Raw genomic sequence first — 18,726 nt, 5'->3', positions numbered from 1 at the left:
AATTTGTTATGGGGTAGATGGCCTGAGTCCATAACCAGGCCAATCATTATTTTAAGTGGAGGGTGATCATGTATTCCATTTTCTTCATCTCTAGATCAGGCCTGCAGGAGCATATTACATTTTCAATACTGATTTTTCTATTCTGTTTTTGTTTTTATATTCAGCTAATGATGTGGATGGCAGAAAGACACTTCAGGTTCTTGCCTGTTAATCCAGAAACTAGGGAGCTGTAGTTTGCATCCACCAAGACGATAAAAGCAGCAACAATCAATCCGATGTGCAGGCAGCAGCACAAACATGAATACAAAGAAATGTTTTGGGTTCGTATTGGTGCATGAAGACCAGGGGAGAAGGTATTACAGTATAGGTATAGAATGTTCTATATAGAAACCTAAGAGTAGGTAAACCAATAGCAAAACATTTTAATCCATTCCTCCTTCTGCTGATCCCTGCCTCTTTTTCTGGGGGTCTCCCCGGATGTCAAGGTTCTTCTGCTCCTTTTGCTAGGTGGTGGCAGTTGAAGAAAGATGTTTTTCAGCATACTTGCTCCTACTGTTAGAAATCGAGTAAATGCAGATGACCTTCTTACGTATGGATTCTGGATACTGTGTTCTTCATGGAGTCTTGCTTCAGTGGATACACTCTCTGTATATGCAGATCTGGTCAGTGAGATGTGACAGGGACTGAAGCGTTCTTGTGATTTTTATTGCAGTAGTTGGGGCTCTAATCCAGATCAGGCACCAGGACCAAGGTGTTGCATGACTGACTGCATTGCCCATTCCAAAACTTGCTAATCTCTCCAGCAGCAGACTTTTTTCTGATTTCTTATTGTAGTCCTTAGTGACGAATGCAATCATGAACTGTATCTGGATGTTTATTGTAAGTTTAGAGTATGATTCATTATGTAAGAGAAGCACTGCACAGCAACTTCATTGCGATCTGCCTAGGGGTCCAAACAAAGCCATAAATAGTCATTGCAGGTAACTCAATAATAATTTTCTTTTTATTTCTTGCGGCCTGTGAAGCATTTATACAGTCATACACAACAAAAAAGTGCAAATGTTTTAATATAAAATGTAATATCAATAAAGCTAATAAAGCTAAAAGGTAACTGTGAACCTTAAAAAACCCTATGTGTTAAGGTTGTCAGGAACAGTTAAATGTTGGTATACGATGAGGTAAGATTGCTCCACATCTGAGTTGTAACCAAAACTATCAAGAGTTAGTAATTGTACTGTATAACGCAATAAAAAGAATAAGTGGTGTACATAGAGAGCATTGCTTGTTAATATCCAGAGGCTTGACAGAGGGATGCACACTGTCAGTTTATGCTATTTTGTTTTTATAAACACACTCATGTCAGCTACTTCATTCCTTTTATGCAATACTAAGCTTCTGATAGTAATGTGTATTGTGCAACCCTGAGCTAAATAGAGCATATATAAATTCAGTTTTCAAATAAAAACAGAACCACAGTGAAAATATGCATCTTCATGCTACAGTTTGAACTTTACACAATCTGTGCACTACTGACCGTGATATAGAAAACAAAAGTAGTGAGGCATGAACTTCAGTCTGTTGCAGTCAGATTTTTCCATTGACTTCAGCAGGAACAAAAGTAAGTGTGAGGGTGACAGAAGTTAGTTTTGGGCTTCTTCATTTTTATTGAAGCTTCAGAATTCAGAAGAATCAGTTGCTGCCATGTGTGTATATGAATGTGTCATGCAAAAACAATGAGTTGGTTGAGCACCATCGTTGAAGTTTTGCAGATTTTTGCCAGTTTCTTCTGGAAATGAAACAATGGTTCTGTTCCCATCACAGACGTTGGATGAAGTTCTGGAATAACCTTCCTGAAGTCAAAAACTTCCAGTCAGATTACTTCTCACAGTCAATCTGTACACAACTCTGTGTACTTCCCCCTCCTCTTGGGGAAAGTGAAACAGAGGTGCAAATGTTGTCTGTGTTTGAAGAGTACCTTCCTATAGTGCCTATTTCACAATACCTTTGGAAAGAGCGTCACTGTCCTGTTCTAGTTTCCATTTCTTTTAGAGCTGCAAAATACTGGTGGCTTATAGTCTTCTCTGTATATTATATCTGTTCCATGAAAGGCAGGTGAACTGAATTGTTAGTGACCTCACAAGTAGGTCATTTATACCCTACTCATATGTTCCCATTTTTTTCTTTAGTAGGTGTTATTGCTGTGAGGCAAACAGAGTGAAGAGGCTTATTTTACATAGAGACTGCTGTCCTTGGCCATGTAGCCTGTGACTGACATTTAGCCATGCAGGTTAAGACTATGCTACCCATACAAGGATAAGGCTGTGTTTTAATCTGCTAGTATTTGGGATTTTTGTTTAGGTTCGGTACTTTGTTTGGGTTTGGTGTTTTGTTTTTTTTTTTGGTGGGTTTTGTTTGTCTGTAGTTTTTGTTTGTTTTTTTTTTTTTTTAATGCAGTGAATAGCAACTAATTTACATTTTTTTTCTTGAGATAAGTCTTCAAGTATCATTTCACTCAAATTTCCATGTAGGGCTCATATTATCTGTTTTACTGAATCTCTAATATGTTAACCATGAATGTACGATAAAAGCTGCAGCGTATACATGCCCCCTTCTCTCACAGTTCTTGTTCAGCTCTGTGCATCATTGACTCTGGTCATTCTTACTGCAGCAACCTGCAGTGCTGCAAAATGCCCTTTCTTACTGTACTTGGGGAAAGAAGTGAAACAGAGCCTGCTTTCACTGCAGAAGGGCTGAGAAGCTCTTCTAGCAGCTCTTTCACTACAGCTGCCCTGTGCCAGGTTGTGTGTGTTGAGTGACTGGGGTGGGAGGGCTTGGTCCTTGTGCCACTAGAATTCTGGTTTGGCTTAAAATTGTACTACAGCTGATGAGAGTAATGAGGAGCAACTGACTCCAAATGAGTAGTACTGTCAGTTAGTTGTTGCTTGTGCAAAACTTGTAGTATGTTCATGGGTTCACGTACTCATCCGTTGTCTAATGCAGCATGTGCCACATTGAATTATAAAGTCTGAGAACACTGATGTTGAATCATTTCCAGATTTCATTGTAGATTATTCCTCAGTAATCTGAAATATAGTGCAATTTTAAAACACCTTTTGTTGTTGCTGTTTTTTTGTTTGTTTTTTTGTTTTTTTTTTAATAAATTTGCAGTAATTAGTCTTTTACCTATGAAGGTATTGTGTTCTTCGTAGAATTACAGAATGGTTTGGGTTGGAAGGGACTTTAAAAATCATCTAGTTCCAAACCTCCTGCCATAGGCAGGGACATCTTCCACTAGACCTGGTTGCTTCTCTTTATTATAGTGTGTTTATGTTTTTTTCAGTAAGCAGCTTCATGGAGGAAGTAGAGTAAGACATTCCTTACCTGCATTACAATAATTTGTGTTGTAAGAGAAGAAGATAATTTAATACTTCTGAAAATATTGTGAGAAGTTTGTTATTTGCTTAAAGTGAGGCCATCTGCATGGGGTTGTAGGACTTAGGGGAAAAAAAAGAACAAAAAACCAACCTTAGATTTGGGCTTCTCATTCAACAACAGAAATTGAGATAAGTCTTAAGGTCCTTCCCAGCAGTAACTATGATTCTGTAACTGCTTAAAGTATTCAAAATTTTGGTATCTAGTAAGATTTCATATTTCACTGGAAACGGCACTGTTCTAAAACAGGCAGTTTATGTGGTCTGAAAGATGCAGATTTTAAAAACAAACAGAAAACATTAACATTGAACAGTTTGGGCTTGCTTCTTCATTATAATTTATTGGTTTATACCCATGTAACAGTTCCTTTCTGTATAAAATTAATGTAAAAATGTGAAAAAATCAAAGTCAGTATGTTTTTTCTTTACTGCAGTGTAACAAACCCCATGTATAATTTTTTCTTTACATGCTTTGTAATTGAAACTTTTTTTTTTTAATGATATGCCTTCTGCTTTTTCCTTCCTTTTTGTTAAAAGAAGAACACATTTTCTGTGTTAGTTCTCTGAATTCTCATAAGGGCACATGCTGATATGAGTGCAATTGTCCAGCTAACTACTGAAAATTCAGTAGTTATTGGACAAATCATTAGAACAAATACATTTATTTTTAAATACAGAAGAATTTCCTGTAATTCATTTTGTGCCTATTGTCTGTTGTCTTGTCATTTAGCACCACTGAGAAGACTCTGCTTTGTCTTCTTACCCCTTGCAATTAAGTATTTAGTCACATTATGGTAAGATACCTGTGAGCCTTCTATTTTCCAGCCTAAACAGTACAGTTCTCTTAATTGCTCCCCACATAATAGATGCTCCAAACCCTTAGTCATCTTCCCAACCTTTTGCTGGGCTAGTTCTTGTGTGTTCATGTCTGACTTGTACTGAGGAGCCAAGAACTGCATACCATAATCCAGATGTGGTATCAAAAAATCAGGTTTCACTAAACGTGCTATGTTACAACCATTAGTTTCCCTGAATAAATATTTCCTAATAATAATATAAAATTTTGAATTAGCTGAAATGCTACCTACTTGTTCGTTAAAAGTTGCAGTAATAAATGGTGTGGACTTCCCAGTGCCTTTGATCTGAATCTAGATTTTCCTTACTTTCAGATAGAAGAATAAATAACAGATTTGCAGTAAACTGTCTATATAAGAGGTGCATACACCAAGCATGGGGAGCTGGTGTTTGTAAGCAAGTGCAGCCACTGAAGCATATATGTAACATTAGCAGTGGTAATTGGAAGGGAGGGCTACAGCTCCTTGTGCTTTCACAGGAATTCATCTTTAGCATTTCTCTGTGAAACTATGGTATATCCTTTTCCCCACCTCTAAATGAAATTGTCCAGGTAAATGAAAATTTGAGTAATGTAATAACTCAAATTAACGTTGTGAACCACTCAGATTAATTTGCCCCTCTGCTCCAACCTCTGCAGATGTCAATTTTTCGCTTTGATTTCTCATCTTCTGTTGTATGATACTAATCCCTCCAATTCTATGAGGCTTTTTGTTTCCTTTTCTTAATCCTTTTCCTCTTTTCCCTCATAACCAGTTTCTGGTGCTCCTGCATCTTTATCTACCTCACTGTTAGTGGCTGTCAAAACAACATCTGGGTTGTTAAACAGGAAAGTGCTTGTCTCTCTATTCTTGAATGTTGAATCAGAAAAGTCAGTGTCATGATTTTAAGACTGGCTTTAAGAATTTTAGGTGGCATTCATCTTAGCAACACAATTTTTCTGTCATGCATCTTTTGCATGCTAATAGGAGATTCTCCTGTGTAGGATCTGGAAGCATTGTTAATATTTTTTTCTAGCTCAATTTCCAATCTGGTAAGGCAATTGTAACCTGTGTTTTTTGGATTCCAAAGCTATCTAGGTTGTTAATGCAAGCAAAAGCTTTTTTTTTGAAATCCATGATATAGTTTATGTTAACATTGTTTTCCATCTTTTCGGTTCAGCATCTGGAATATGTAAGTTTCACTCCATCTTTTCTCAAAATACTTCAGTGCTTCTCTCTTAAATAAATGATTTTCAGTACCCTACTAGCGTGTATTTTATTCTCCATGTGTTTTTACTGATGATTGCAGAGACCATTTGGATAAGTTTATGACAGCAGGTGATCACTGCTAGTGCTGCTAAGATTTATCTGTGATAATCAGAGTGGTAGAGACTAGGGGTTTTTTACATTAATTCCATGTAGTTAATTTTATGGGGTGGTTTAGGGTTCTGTAAAGCTGTGGCATTTGAATAAAGAAGTGTCTGTGGTCGCAGTGTCTAGTAGTTTTCATCATTTATTTACACTGGGAAACTATACAAGCATAGGTAGCTCTCCTGAAGTAATAACTTTTGTTTCTTGAAAGCAAAGATGGTACAGTGAACCTGTAAGACTTACAGAAAACTGGTGTTTGATGAAACTGGACAGTTTATGTTGAAGCAAGAGCATGAGGAGGTTTTGGCTATTAGTTTTTGCTGTTTCCTGTTGGCAACTGATTTGCATGTGTGTGCTTTTCAGATGGTGGTTATTTGATCCTGTCTATTAAAAAAAAAAAATCATAGAATTTGAGTGGTTGGATTGTAAGCATTTTAAATCATATGCAAACACTTTAGTTAAATGTTATCATTAGCTGTCTTAAATCTTAGGAAGCAGAGCCTTTGCTGATGTGATACTATGTAACCATCAAGATATTTGGCTAAACTGAGACTTTAACTGGAAAATACAGTGTACTACTATATTTTTATTGAAGATAAAGATACACGAGACAATATTGCTGCAGAAAAAAAACCCAACCTCTAAGCCAATATGATTACACATAGTAATCTTTAAAGTGGGGAGGGATGGATGGGTGGATTGATGGATAGATGGATGGGTGGATAGATGAGTTACACAACAAAAAGTCGTACTACTTCAGGTGCTGAAGATGCTGAACTAGGTAAAAAGTCTACTGCAGAGGAGTAAGAACTTTTATTTACTACAGAGTTTATGTATTCTGTCTCTTCAAGTTAAAACGGGAATAACAAGAAATGAAAAATGGTAGATTAAAAATATTCAGGTCTGTCTTTGAGGGAGATTTGAAGGATATAGTGAAACTGAGAACACTATAATATGATTAGAGTAGTGGCTTGGATGACTTTCCCTCCCCCCCCATTTGTCAGGCGGTGTACACTAAATAAACTTGATTGGGTTTTGACAAGAGCTGGGCTGTTTTGTATTAACTGGCTTGTTGTCCTCTTGATATTTGATATGTGTATGTGAAGTTGGTATCTGATTCATGTGATCATGTTCTTCCTTTCAGGAGAAATTAGGACCCCGTTACTTGTATAGACAGTAATGTGTATGAATTGCAATGATGAGATTCCAGCTCTTTTATCCAAGGCTTAAGTTCATTTCATACCAAAGAATTAGAGTCTAGGATTGATTAACATTAGACATATGTAGGAATTTTACATTTAATGTTAGAAGAATGATGGAAATGTCTTAAAATCTCTAAAAATGTTTTCTAAAAATCTTAAAAGCCCTTAAAAGGACTTATAAAATCTTCTGTTCACCACTGAATCTTTTCTGAATTTTTATTGCAAGATTTTAAATATTACAGGTAGCATCCTAGTGGAAAACCTGACTGTATCATAATGAATGGCTGTATACTATTTCTAAGAGATGAACACTTGGCTAGCCATCATGAATCTCTACTTCAAGATTCTTACAAATTTAAACGAAGTTACCACAATGTAAGCTTATTAAGCGTATACAACCTTATCAATAGGGGCTTCCCATATAATACTGCTAGCAGAATATTAATTTACTTAGTTATATAACATATACTCAGTTATTTTCCCCATAATTTGGTAGTTGCTGCAAACTTATATTGTGTTGTAGAATATAAATTACTTTTGAGATTGAATGCCTAACTCATATTTGTCAACCAAGGGTATAAAATAAAATAGTAAAAGAGAAAGTTAATAAATAACCCTCTGGATGAATTCTTTCCTTGGGAAAATGCAAACAACCTTGTCTTGATCATTTGTATTATGGAATCAGGTGCATTTAGTAATAACATAGTATAAAAATAAAGGATCTGTATTTCTGTAGATCTTGTGGATCATTTGCTAAACAGCTGCATGCTTCACGTTTAGTTTTCACCTCTTCTGACAGTGACATGTCATGGTTTAACAGTAATGTCCCAGTACTATGTGACAGCTTTTCAAATGTTTTCTGTTTCTTTTATAGCTATCTTTTGGAAGAGTGGTAAGGCTTAGAGGATGTTTGGAACATTATTGAGCCTTAATTTTCTAAAAATCAAGTCCTGGATTTAATAACTGCATGTTTTGTACAGGCAGAGTAGCTCTCCAGTGTTCATCTATTATTTCTTAGGCTAATTTATTAATCAAGAATGACACATCATTGTTATCACTATGAATTGAAGATATGATATGTCTTCCTTCTGTGCATGGTTTCTTGTATATAATGAAACAAAGTTGTCTGTGACATAAATGCTAATACACTGCAATTAAATCGTGATCAAATGGAGTTTGTGATACTTAAATGTCTGTTTTGTACAGATTAAATTGCTTCTTTGGTTTTTGTACAGTAACTGTGGTGTTGCAACACTTCACTACGATCTTTCGTTGAAGAACTTTGTGTTAGACTTTGGGAGTTGTATGGCTAGAGAACAGGATGGCAGCATCTTTGTTTCTTCTAACATAGAACAAGTATGTGGCTTTAAGGTTTTCTTCCAATGAAGGGGATGTTTCCAGAGTCTTCACATGCTTCCTAGTGCTGACTGCTCTGTAATACAGACATAGGAAGCAAGTACAATATATTTGTAAATGAAAACATTAACAAATCTAGGCAAAAAAAAAACAAAAAACACACCAGCCAAACAAATAAACAGTGACAATAAGATTTTGTTAAAATTTTAGTAGTAGTGCAGATAAGGAGGAGGTTTATCACAAAGTTTTTTCCCTTAGAAATACCTTTATCTTTTGATTTCCTTCTGCTTCTGGTTTCTGTATGGCATTTATATGAGATGCAAAATGTATGTATGATACATTAACATACACAGAGCACTGTGTTGTTGTGGCTAGACTACTTGCAGATCTTGTCTCCTGTGACAAGACGTGAGCTTTACATAATATTCTCTATTCATGCATATATGACCTTTAGGAGAAGTGGTTGCAGATAATACACAAGGCATCCTGCTTATTTTTTTAAGAAGCACATCCTGTTTCTAGCTCTGTAGAAGGATTAATCTGAAGGAATGATTTTCTTTAAGGACATTGAAGGGGAACAGACTGCCTTAGTGTTTTCTGAACCACATCTGAGGAATAATGAAACTGTTAAAGCTCTGTAGAGACTCACAGGCTAAGTAGAAGTATCTGCAGTGTGAGATAGTAGTGTTGTCCTCTGTCATTGCAGTGTGTATGTTATCAGGAAGGAAATCTTCAAAGTGAATAGTCTCTTAATTGAGAAGACAGACATGTTGCATTACATTGAGCAAGAATTTAACAGTTTCATTTTTAGAAAGGTGCTGTGTTGCTATTCTCCAAAGAATACATTTTGTATGAATGTTGACACAGTGTTATCATCTTGATTTACAGACTGCTGTTGGACCTCGGCTGCTTATCTTTGCCTTATGTAACAAGACTGATAATTTTCACTGAAGGTATGAAGGAAATCGTAACTGTAAAAAGTAGGAATATGAATTGATTGTGGTTCCTTTTTTTAATTCTAGCTAAAACCTCCAGCACTGGAACTGCTGACATAGAATTAAAAACTTGGAGAAAATGCAAAAAGAAAGAAAGGAAGAAAAAGGAAGGATGTTGCTGGTGGAGGCAGGTGGATGGTGAAAAAAACCTGCTTTGACTGACAATTTTGCCAGTTAGCAAAGGAAGATGTAATTGGAGTAAAGGTATTTCAGCTGTAAACTCAGATTATGGTATCTGAAATGTCATGACTTTTCTGTATAGTGGTCTATGTTTGACTTAAGAATAGACAACTGAAAAGAGTAAGATATGTCTCTGAATGCAGGACCCTTTTATTAGAGGCAGATCACACATTTCTTTTTGAGTTTAGCTCCATTTAAAATATACTAATTTCTTCTGTTGTTATTTTCTTCTTACTCTTCCTGTTAGAAGAGTATTTTTATCACAGTTCATTTACCACCTTGAATTTTTTTAACTTTTTTATTTTATTATTTATTAACAACCACAGCATTTTTGCTAGTATTCCTATTGAGCTCAGGTAGCTCTTGAATATTTCTTCCTCTACCTGTATTTATTCGTACATTACTAAAGAAAATCTCACTCTTTTTATTAATTTTATAGACCCTCCATTTGATGAAACAGAGCTTTTCTATCCCTATTTTGATTGAGTTAATAATCATAGAAATGTGTCCTGTACTGTAGGTGAGGTCTAACCATTGCTTTGCACAGTGATCCTTATCTATTTTGCTACATCCTGAAGCTGCATTTCCATTTTGTGTCAGATTGGCACCTGACACCTGTAATCACTTTGTACACAGAGTGTCTTTTCCACAGGTCTATGAATTAGTGAACATCCACTCTGTAGCATAAACCTATTTAGTTTGTCTTCATGATTATGGTCTTGCACATTGCACAGTAGGAATTTTGTTGCACTTCTAAGCATTTGTGAGGTTTAATTCATCCCCTGAGTATTACTTCCTATCTGTGTTGGATCAGCAGATTTTGTCAGAGCATTTACATTTGTGATGGGGTAATTAATAAAAATATTGACTGACTTCAGCCAAAGTCTGGTTAAGGAGTTTCATTGTTCTTTCCTCCTGACCCAAGTCTACTGCTTTTTGCATGTCTGGAAAATCAGTTAGCTGTAAAGTAATCAGCAATCCACCTGGAGGTGGCTTTTCAAAGAGTATGTATTTAAGTTGTGGAATATCTTGCCACTGTATATTATAGAGAATATGAGTTTTCATGTGTTGAAGATGACAGTGGACAAAATTAATGAGAGTGAGCTCTAAATGCATAGAAGAGCCTGGAAGCTAACCAAATGCATGGAGTGAAGCACATATGTCAGGAAAATCCTTGGCCTCAGGTGGTTGTAGCCTGGAAGAGTGCTTAAGGGGACTACTCATTGCGCTCTTCAACATCTGTTTTTGATCACTGTTGGAGACAAGATGATAGGCTTAATAAAGGTTTGATTTCATCTAGTATGGCCATTTTTATGTAGCTTGATTGTCATAGTTTAGTCAATTCTAGTTATTGTCTTTATTTCTTTCTCAAAGACATTTCCAAACTTAAAGGGTTTCATTTTAGGTTTATCAGCCTGTAGCTGCCATCCTTACATTTAAATACATACATAATATAGTAATTTTTTTCCATCACGTGATGGAAAATTTTTTTCCATCACCATCATTTAACTGTCAAGCTTAAAAAGTCTCGCGACTATCCCTGGAGATAACTATGTCAGCATTTTTAGAGCTGCACAGCTGAGCTTGTCCCATGCTGCTCACCTTGGTGCATTTAGTTTCTGGACTTTCATTTTTGTCTTTGCCCTACAGCAGTAGCAGTCATGTTTCTCCTTCTTAGTAGCTGGAATAGTTCTGTGTTTTTGATTTTCAGCCTGGGAACAGCGCTGATAACACCGATGTTGTTAGTTGTTGCTAAGTAAAGAACTGTCATGGTTTAAGCCCAGCCAGTAACTCATAACCACTCAGCCGCTCGCTTACTCCCCCCATTCTTTCTCACTCCACTCCCGGAGGGATGTGAAGGAGAATGCAAAGAATGTAACTCCCACAGGTTGAGATAGGAACAGTCCAGTAACTAAGGTATAACACAAAACCACTACTGCTACCACCAATAATAATAATGATAACGGAGATAACAAGGGAAGAGAATACAACAGCTCATCACCCACCGACTGATACCCAGCCTGACTGAAGCAGCGATCTGGGCCTTCCGGGTAACTGCCCCCAGCTTATATAGTGGGCATGACATGCTCAGATCCCACATTTTTCAATATACCATCGCTTTTGTCTCATTCATACATACATATACAAATATATATGCATATATACATATACACACCCACACCCACACAAAGAGATAGATATCATTCCTTAGTCCATGGACCAATCTCTATAAAGCTGCTGAATTCATCCGGTCCATGATGTTGGGCTCCATCTCTTGGAATAGTCTTTCAGAGCAGGAGAGACAGTGAAGTGCTGGATTGATGATGCCTGGAGTTCAATTTCCATGGTCCATCTTGCTGCTAGGTAGGCATGACTGATATTCATTATAGGAAGAAAAGACAAGTAGTTCAACCAGCTCTCTTGAAAGCTAATACAAACTAAAATATGAGGGCTACCTGTCTTTAAATATACTGGTATCCATATTTCTTTTCTTCAGCAGATTTGAAAAATTTTTCACTACTCAATATCAGTTGCAAAGTCTAATTCAGATTTTTAATTACCTCTTTAATAATATATTCTTCTTTACTGTACAGTCTTATTTTCATGAAGTCTTGTTGGACTGTTTATTTCTGTGTGCTCTTTGAAGTAGTTTCTCACTGAATCACTTCTGGAAGTAGCTTTACCACTTCCTTGGGCAACCTGTTCCAAGGCTTGACAACCCTTTCAGTAAAGATTTTTTTCCTAATATCCAATATAAGCCTTTCTATGATTGCTCTTCCTGCAGGGCCTGAAAGGCCTCAGTGATAAAAGCACTTACTGAAGCAGTGACTAATTGAGGAGGAGGTGTCTGGTTTCACCGTTAGAATACTTGTGTATTACCTTCAATGGTAGCATAGCTTTATGGGTTACTGGACATACTTGAGTTAGAAAGTGCAAATGCTGGTGCATGTTTAGTTTACTGGACAATGAAGTAGACTCTGTGGGTTTAGTTGGCCCAGCAGGTTCAAACACTAATAGTTACCAAATATTTTTATGAAACGCTGGTTATACCACTCTAGTGTTATTAAATTATTGTTCCAATAATCTAACAGAAGTTGAAACTGCAAGGAGATGAGCTGCAAAAGGCAAAACAAAAAGTGAAGGAAACTGATGTTGGTCTTCAGACTCTGAGTAATGTTTGTCTGGTCTCTTAAGGAAATCTGAAATGTTAGGAATATTACTTCAGGAGGGATTTTCGCTGAAATATAATCTTGTTATTTTTTTATTCCCCCTCCGTCTGTAAAAGCTTCCTTTAACTCTTACTTTCATGAAGGAGTATGTCTGCTGTGACTTTTCCACAGTTATAGTCTGTTGTTATGTATAGACTTGCAAATGTTTCTGTCTGTTTTGGGACTTTTTTGTTAACATTTTGTTCTTTAAATGCTAGGACATCATAGTATTTTTGTCTTGTGATTGATTAAGGAAGTTTTTGTTACGGTTCTGCTTTTTTTCCTGCCCGTTTTCTCAGAACACTTACTTACTTTCAAAAAGCATATTTCAAAGTATCTTTTCCTTTTCTTCTCTTATATTATATCTTACAGGAAACAAAGTCTATTTACGTCACTCTACATCTGTCCTTGTTCTAAGATAAGGTGATGCTTCTAATCAACTACTGTTAGATGTTCTGTCCTGATTTGTCTTGCGGCAATCCCTTAATTCTCTCAGCAGGGGAGTGAACTTTCTCAGTGTTTCCTGTCTTACTTGAGAGTTAGGTTTCATCTATTGTGAAACTGTGGCCAAAGAGTAACATTCTGCTGGAACTATAGTGTCCTCTCTAGTAGATTGTTTTCACCTCTCCTCTATCCAGTCTGTGGATTTTCAGGCTTTGGGAAATGTTGTATCAAGATGCCCAATTAAAAGCAAGAGTAATACCAGCTGAAGACAGCAATTTCAGTGGTGTTCTTTTATGAGGGATGGGCATTAAAAATTTGACTTTGAATGTTGTTAATAACCTACTCTATCAGTGAAATAAAATAATGTCTGAAGGACTAATTTGCTGTAACATGCTATGTGCTAATGTCCAGAATGGCTGGGTTCATCTTCAAGGGCATAAAAGGCAATTCTGAAGAGTTTACTTGGTTTTATTCATTTAATTTTGCTTTGTTTGGCTTTTCAGACAAATACAATGTTACAGATAATGTAACATATCACTAGATGCCAGGTGCTTTGCGTTATAAAATACCATCTTCAATTGTTTATGACATTGTTTTTTTTTTCAATTTTCAATGCTGAGTTCTACATCATTATTAAAAAAAACCCAACTTTACTTTAAAGTGGCTGATCTACTTCCAAGCAGTATTTTCCTTATCATGGAAACATGCAGGACATGATCAGGAGATGAAAATGCCCTCTCTGAGCTGCTGTAACAGGTCTGAGTCCAGGACAACAACTTTTAAGTGAGGATTTGGGTTATTTTTTTTATCCACCCCCAGCATAAATCATTCCACTCTGCTGAGCTAACTTGATAGGGAGATGCATACCTGAAATGAAAGGAGAAGGTTGAGCAACAGGTTGAGGGTAAACTGGAGTGAGAATGTTGCAATGCAAATAATCTGCATGTACAGTTTAGCTTTGCTTAAAGAAAGGTTGGCAGAGGGGAGTGGGAAAATGACATAAATGAAAAACTGATGCGATGATAAGGCTGTGATCAGAGAGGGCTCTGGGAAGATGTCAGATTTGAGAGTTTTGAGCAGAATCCCTCATTGAGATCCCTTTTCTTCAGAGTGCTGAGTGAAAAAGCTCCAAGAATCTCAGATTCTCTCCCACCTTCATGCCTAAATGTATGAAATCCCCTATTAAAAGCTCCATTGGTCTCTCAGATCCTTCATACCGTGACTGTCAATTCTGTTTCTTTGTGTACCAGTGGTATTACAATGACCTACATGACTCAACTATCAAGATAGTGCCAAATGGTGGGGATGATCTTTTCTCCTATTTTGGTTTGCTTTTTTACTGCCTCAGGGTTTGGTAGAAAGGACATTAAGGGATGCAAAGTTCATATTTATTTAAGTGGTCTAGAAAAACTGAATCATATATACCGAAACCAATGTCTAAAACCAAATCCCTGACTGAAATGAAGCTACTAAAAATGGTAAGTTCTAAGATAGCTTATGCAAAATACATCAACAGTTAGCTGAAATTAAATAGCTGAATTATGAGGAAGTGTAATAGTGTGTTTATCTGTTAACTGTTTTCAGCAGAAGTGCTATAAAAGGTATTTCAAGATTTGTGGAATCTAATCAGTCTATGGAAATATTTTTATTTATGATCTGAATTGCATAATGTTATTAAATCAACATTTTGTGCTACAAATATATTAGTTTTTCTCTTACAGTCCAAATTTATGTAAACCTCCTGTTTTAAATTTCAGTCCTGTTCTATTTCATTGCTGAAAGAGAATGTAAATTATTTTCATTTAAAAATTATTCAGGCTTTTGAAGAAATGTGCAATCTGTTTACCATGTTAGCTTGAGTAATAATCACCTTTAAAGGTAGTATGACATTCATAGAGAATCTTTTGTTCCCTAATTATAGATAATCGTGGTCATTTTCAAAAGAAAGTGTTTTTTTTTGTTGATTTTTTTTTTAATAAAGAAAAATGGAAGTGGAATTTGCTTTCTCTTCGTTATAACATGTACTGTGAAAAAACAGACTGGTTACATTTTTTTACATTGGAATTTTAATTAAGCAAAGCCATCAAGGAAACAGGGTAGATGCTTTTTAAAATTGTAAATTGAAATCCATAAAAACCTAAGCATATCACAAAAGGAAATTCTTCCTATACATGAACTATGTAATACACGCTACTTCATTTCCATGGCACATTTAACTTCCTTGTAGTGTACTTTCTATGTAGTAAAAGAACACAGGAAATGAAGGTATGAATCTTTTACAATACTCACTTTTTCTGTCCCTGGGGCTCCCTTGTTTTTTCACTGTATATTCTGTGTTTTATTTCTTACTATAAAGGCAGGACAGCTTCTGGCATAGTACACCTTTAGGGAAGATGCTGTTAGCTACTGCTCCAAAATGTTTTTTGATTACTGAATTGTGTTGCAGCATAAACCTAAAGTCAATGATGTGTTTCATTTCACATATCTTGAGAGGCTCATCACCACTTGGAGAGACAAAAAAGGGGATTTATTTTTTTTTTTATGTTTTCATTGTATTTCGAAGTGACAAATCACTAGGTTACATGCAGCTAAAATTATGCCTAAACCATCAGTTGAAACTGAGAAAAGTTGATATTGGTCTTTTGTTGATTTTTATATAGCTTGTGCTTTTTTAGGTTAGGGTTTTAAGCAAAGAAGAGTTTAGCACAGTTTTGGTTTGAATGTACTGCTGCTGTCTGTTCTTCACACACAGCCGTGCACTGGCACAGTCGCTGTCTTATCTGTTGTTTTTAATATAGTTTCTTTTGCATCTTCCCATCACCTATGCAGATCATCACTGAAGCAGTGTTGAAGTCTAGTTTGTTCATGGTCAGCTTTCTTGCTCAGCTGCTGTCCTTCTATTGAATATGCATCTGTTCAGATACTAGAAAGACCATCCTTGCTGTTTCAGTAGCTGAATTAGTTTTGAATTCAGGGAACTGGGGATTGTTGTTGCAGCAAACAATAAACTAAGTCTTGGTTCAGGCTTTAAACTTGGGCTGCAGTAAATTCTTTTTGCAAAGCATTTTAGTATCTGAAATGGATTTATATTTTAAATGAAGCCCTAATTATTTTTCCTTGGTTGACCTAGTTGTAGGTTTTATTACAAGTATAGTGCACCCGGAAATATTTCCTGACAAAGGATTTTGAAAATGAAATGCTGTGTAACAGTATAGCCTAAACTCAGCTCCAAATCTGTGCACTTGTTTCGCTGCATTTCCCTGACCTCACCAGAGTGTTGTAAAAATAACTGCACTGAAGATTGTAAAATGCCTATGTATTATGACAATAGGGGGCATGTAAGTACCTAAGATTAATGGAGACACAGATAGCATTAGTGCTTTAGAGGGTTCCTTCAGATCACTAACCAGATTAAGTGCCAGTATTCTCCTGTGCCGCAATGTTAATTGCCAATTTTTGGCAGCTGCACAGGTGCTAATTACTTTTTAATAGAACCAATGGAAGAAAATTTTCCACTAAGCTTTTATGGATAATTATTGCAATTTTTTTCTTTCAGGGGCTTGAAAGTTTGCTCTTACAGCATCCATCAGATCTGTCTTCCAGATAAATGGTAGTATTACAGCACATGTAAGATTGTATTCTGTAGCTTTATACAGTCCTTGTCTGCTTTTTAAACGATGCCATTTAGAACCTACTCCCTCACTGAACAGAGTTTATACAAATAACATATTAACACATTGCTTTGTGTTGTTCAAGTGCATTGTGTTTCTACGCAATGTATTTCAAAGCAGCCACATCTGTAGGGACTGTCCACTGTACTTACAGCTTTTGAAATGAAGCTTTATGTCTGCACTGAATAATATACAGGAGTGCTGGGATTTACTGCACTAAATTTGCCAGTGTCTGTTTCTGAAGGTTTCTAGGATTTACTCTTTTTATGGCTCATTCTCTCGTTAGGCATTCATGTTGTGCTCAAAATAAAAAGAAGAAAGTGCTGTGCACAAGGGAAGACAAGATCCATTTAAGATGATAAACTGTAAATCATGTTAAAAGATGAGTGTGTGATGTCATCTTACGTCACCTTTCTGCCAAGGGTTTATTAGAGTTCACTGGGTTTTAATGTAACTCTCATCTTTTGCAATACTTCATAAACCAACATATCATGTCTTCTCTGTGGTAATGAGGTAGGCTGAACTCTAATGTTTTTGGCTGTAAACTCCACTGTGGTTTCAATATTCCCGTTGTTTGTGTTGTGAAAAGTTTGGTAGTTTATCAGAAGGTCCTTAAGTCCATAGCTCATCAAAAAAGCTTTTTTATGGGGCAATGGGCGGGTAGGGACAATATGTCCCAAACCACCCCCTCCACAGGAATTGATGCAAAGTTCACTCAGGTATGTGTAGATCCTACATGCATTTTGTCCTGCACTGGGCTCTGAAATACCCCTCTGAAAAAAATGGTCCTGTTCCAAAGGTGACAGGGAATGGACGCGAAGCTCACTCAGGTGTATGGATCCTACATGCATTTTGTCCTGCATTTGGCTCTAAAATACCGCTCTGAAAAAACTAGTCCTGTTTGAAAGGTGAGAAGGGTTTGGGAAAAAACTTCTTTGTAGTTCTTTAAGCATTTACTGGAGTAATTATTTAACCACTAATAAAAATACAGAGGGGAGCAAATGTATATATTTGAAGTATTAATCACTTAGAGACCTGGTTTAGTGTTGGATGTGGCAGTGCTGATTTAATGATGAGATGCAACAAACTTAAAGGTCTTTTGCAATCTAAACAATTCTGTGATTTTATTCTTAAAGTTTTGTTACGCGTAATGACTTCAACCTGTACATCTAGTTATAAATTACATCATGCCATAAAATCGTGATTACACAGTAAGAAACATGGTTTTTATTTTAAAAAATATTTCTAAAATTAGCATTGCTAAACCTGTTTGAAGCAATGTTTGCTTAGAGACCCATTAAAAAGATCTTTTCAGTGTTTGTGTATTTGTAAGGATAATGTCATTGTAATGTAGTATATGGTCATTTTCTTCTCTAGAGCCATTCAGATGATTTGCATTAATTGCTCCCCACTGTTTCTTTCTCTGTTTTTTTTTATGCTTGTCATTAAAAATAAAAAAATAAAAAAATCATTCTTCTCTTTTCCAAAATCACCTTTCCAAGCCATCTTTTCCCATTGCCCTTGCGCCTTGGTGATGGAAGTCAGTATCACAAACCTTGCTTACAATTCTTCATGTGGCATTCATTCACACATTTCACGGGCTTTACAACTGCGGCTCCTTATGGTTTTAATCATGATGAAAAATCTTGTTCTCCTGAAACATAAGTAAACAAACCTGTAAGTTACAAGGTTTGTTGCACTTTCTGGACTCTTTTCCGGAATGATGTTATTTTAATAAGCTTGCATTGAAGTATTTTACTCATTTTGTAGGTTAGTATTCTATACAGTCATAGACAAATGACTAGGTAAGAAGAGGCAGAAGTAACACTGGAAGAAGAGGCTTTCAGGGAAAGGAGAATGCTCTTAACAGTTGGAATAGATGAAGGATGGCAGGAACATCATCTGTGGGAAGTTACTCTCAGCATTGGGTGTAACCAGGTTGGCTGGTTTCCTCATCTCCTAGTTGTAGAAACTACTACAGATGGTGCAAACACATGGTTTGAATAACCTGTGCTAGACTGGTTTGAATATGAT

The 18,726-nt window shown here is 36.2% G+C and overlaps 1 protein-coding gene across 1 annotated transcript in view; it reads left to right on the top strand.

The window, feature by feature from the left end:
* The window catches only part of PRR16 (proline rich 16), a 153,227-nt gene that overhangs the window by 5,036 nt on the left and 129,465 nt on the right, over positions 1-18,726 (top strand). The gene's annotated exons all lie outside the window — the stretch shown is intronic.

The sequence above is a fragment of the Pezoporus occidentalis genome, unplaced genomic scaffold, assembly GCF_034315485.1.
Source record: "Pezoporus occidentalis ecotype Australia unplaced genomic scaffold, CSIRO_AGI_Poc_V1 ctg86, whole genome shotgun sequence".
NCBI classification, from domain to species: domain Eukaryota; kingdom Metazoa; phylum Chordata; class Aves; order Psittaciformes; family Psittacidae; genus Pezoporus; species Pezoporus occidentalis.
This window is presented reverse-complemented; position numbering and strand designations above follow the sequence as displayed.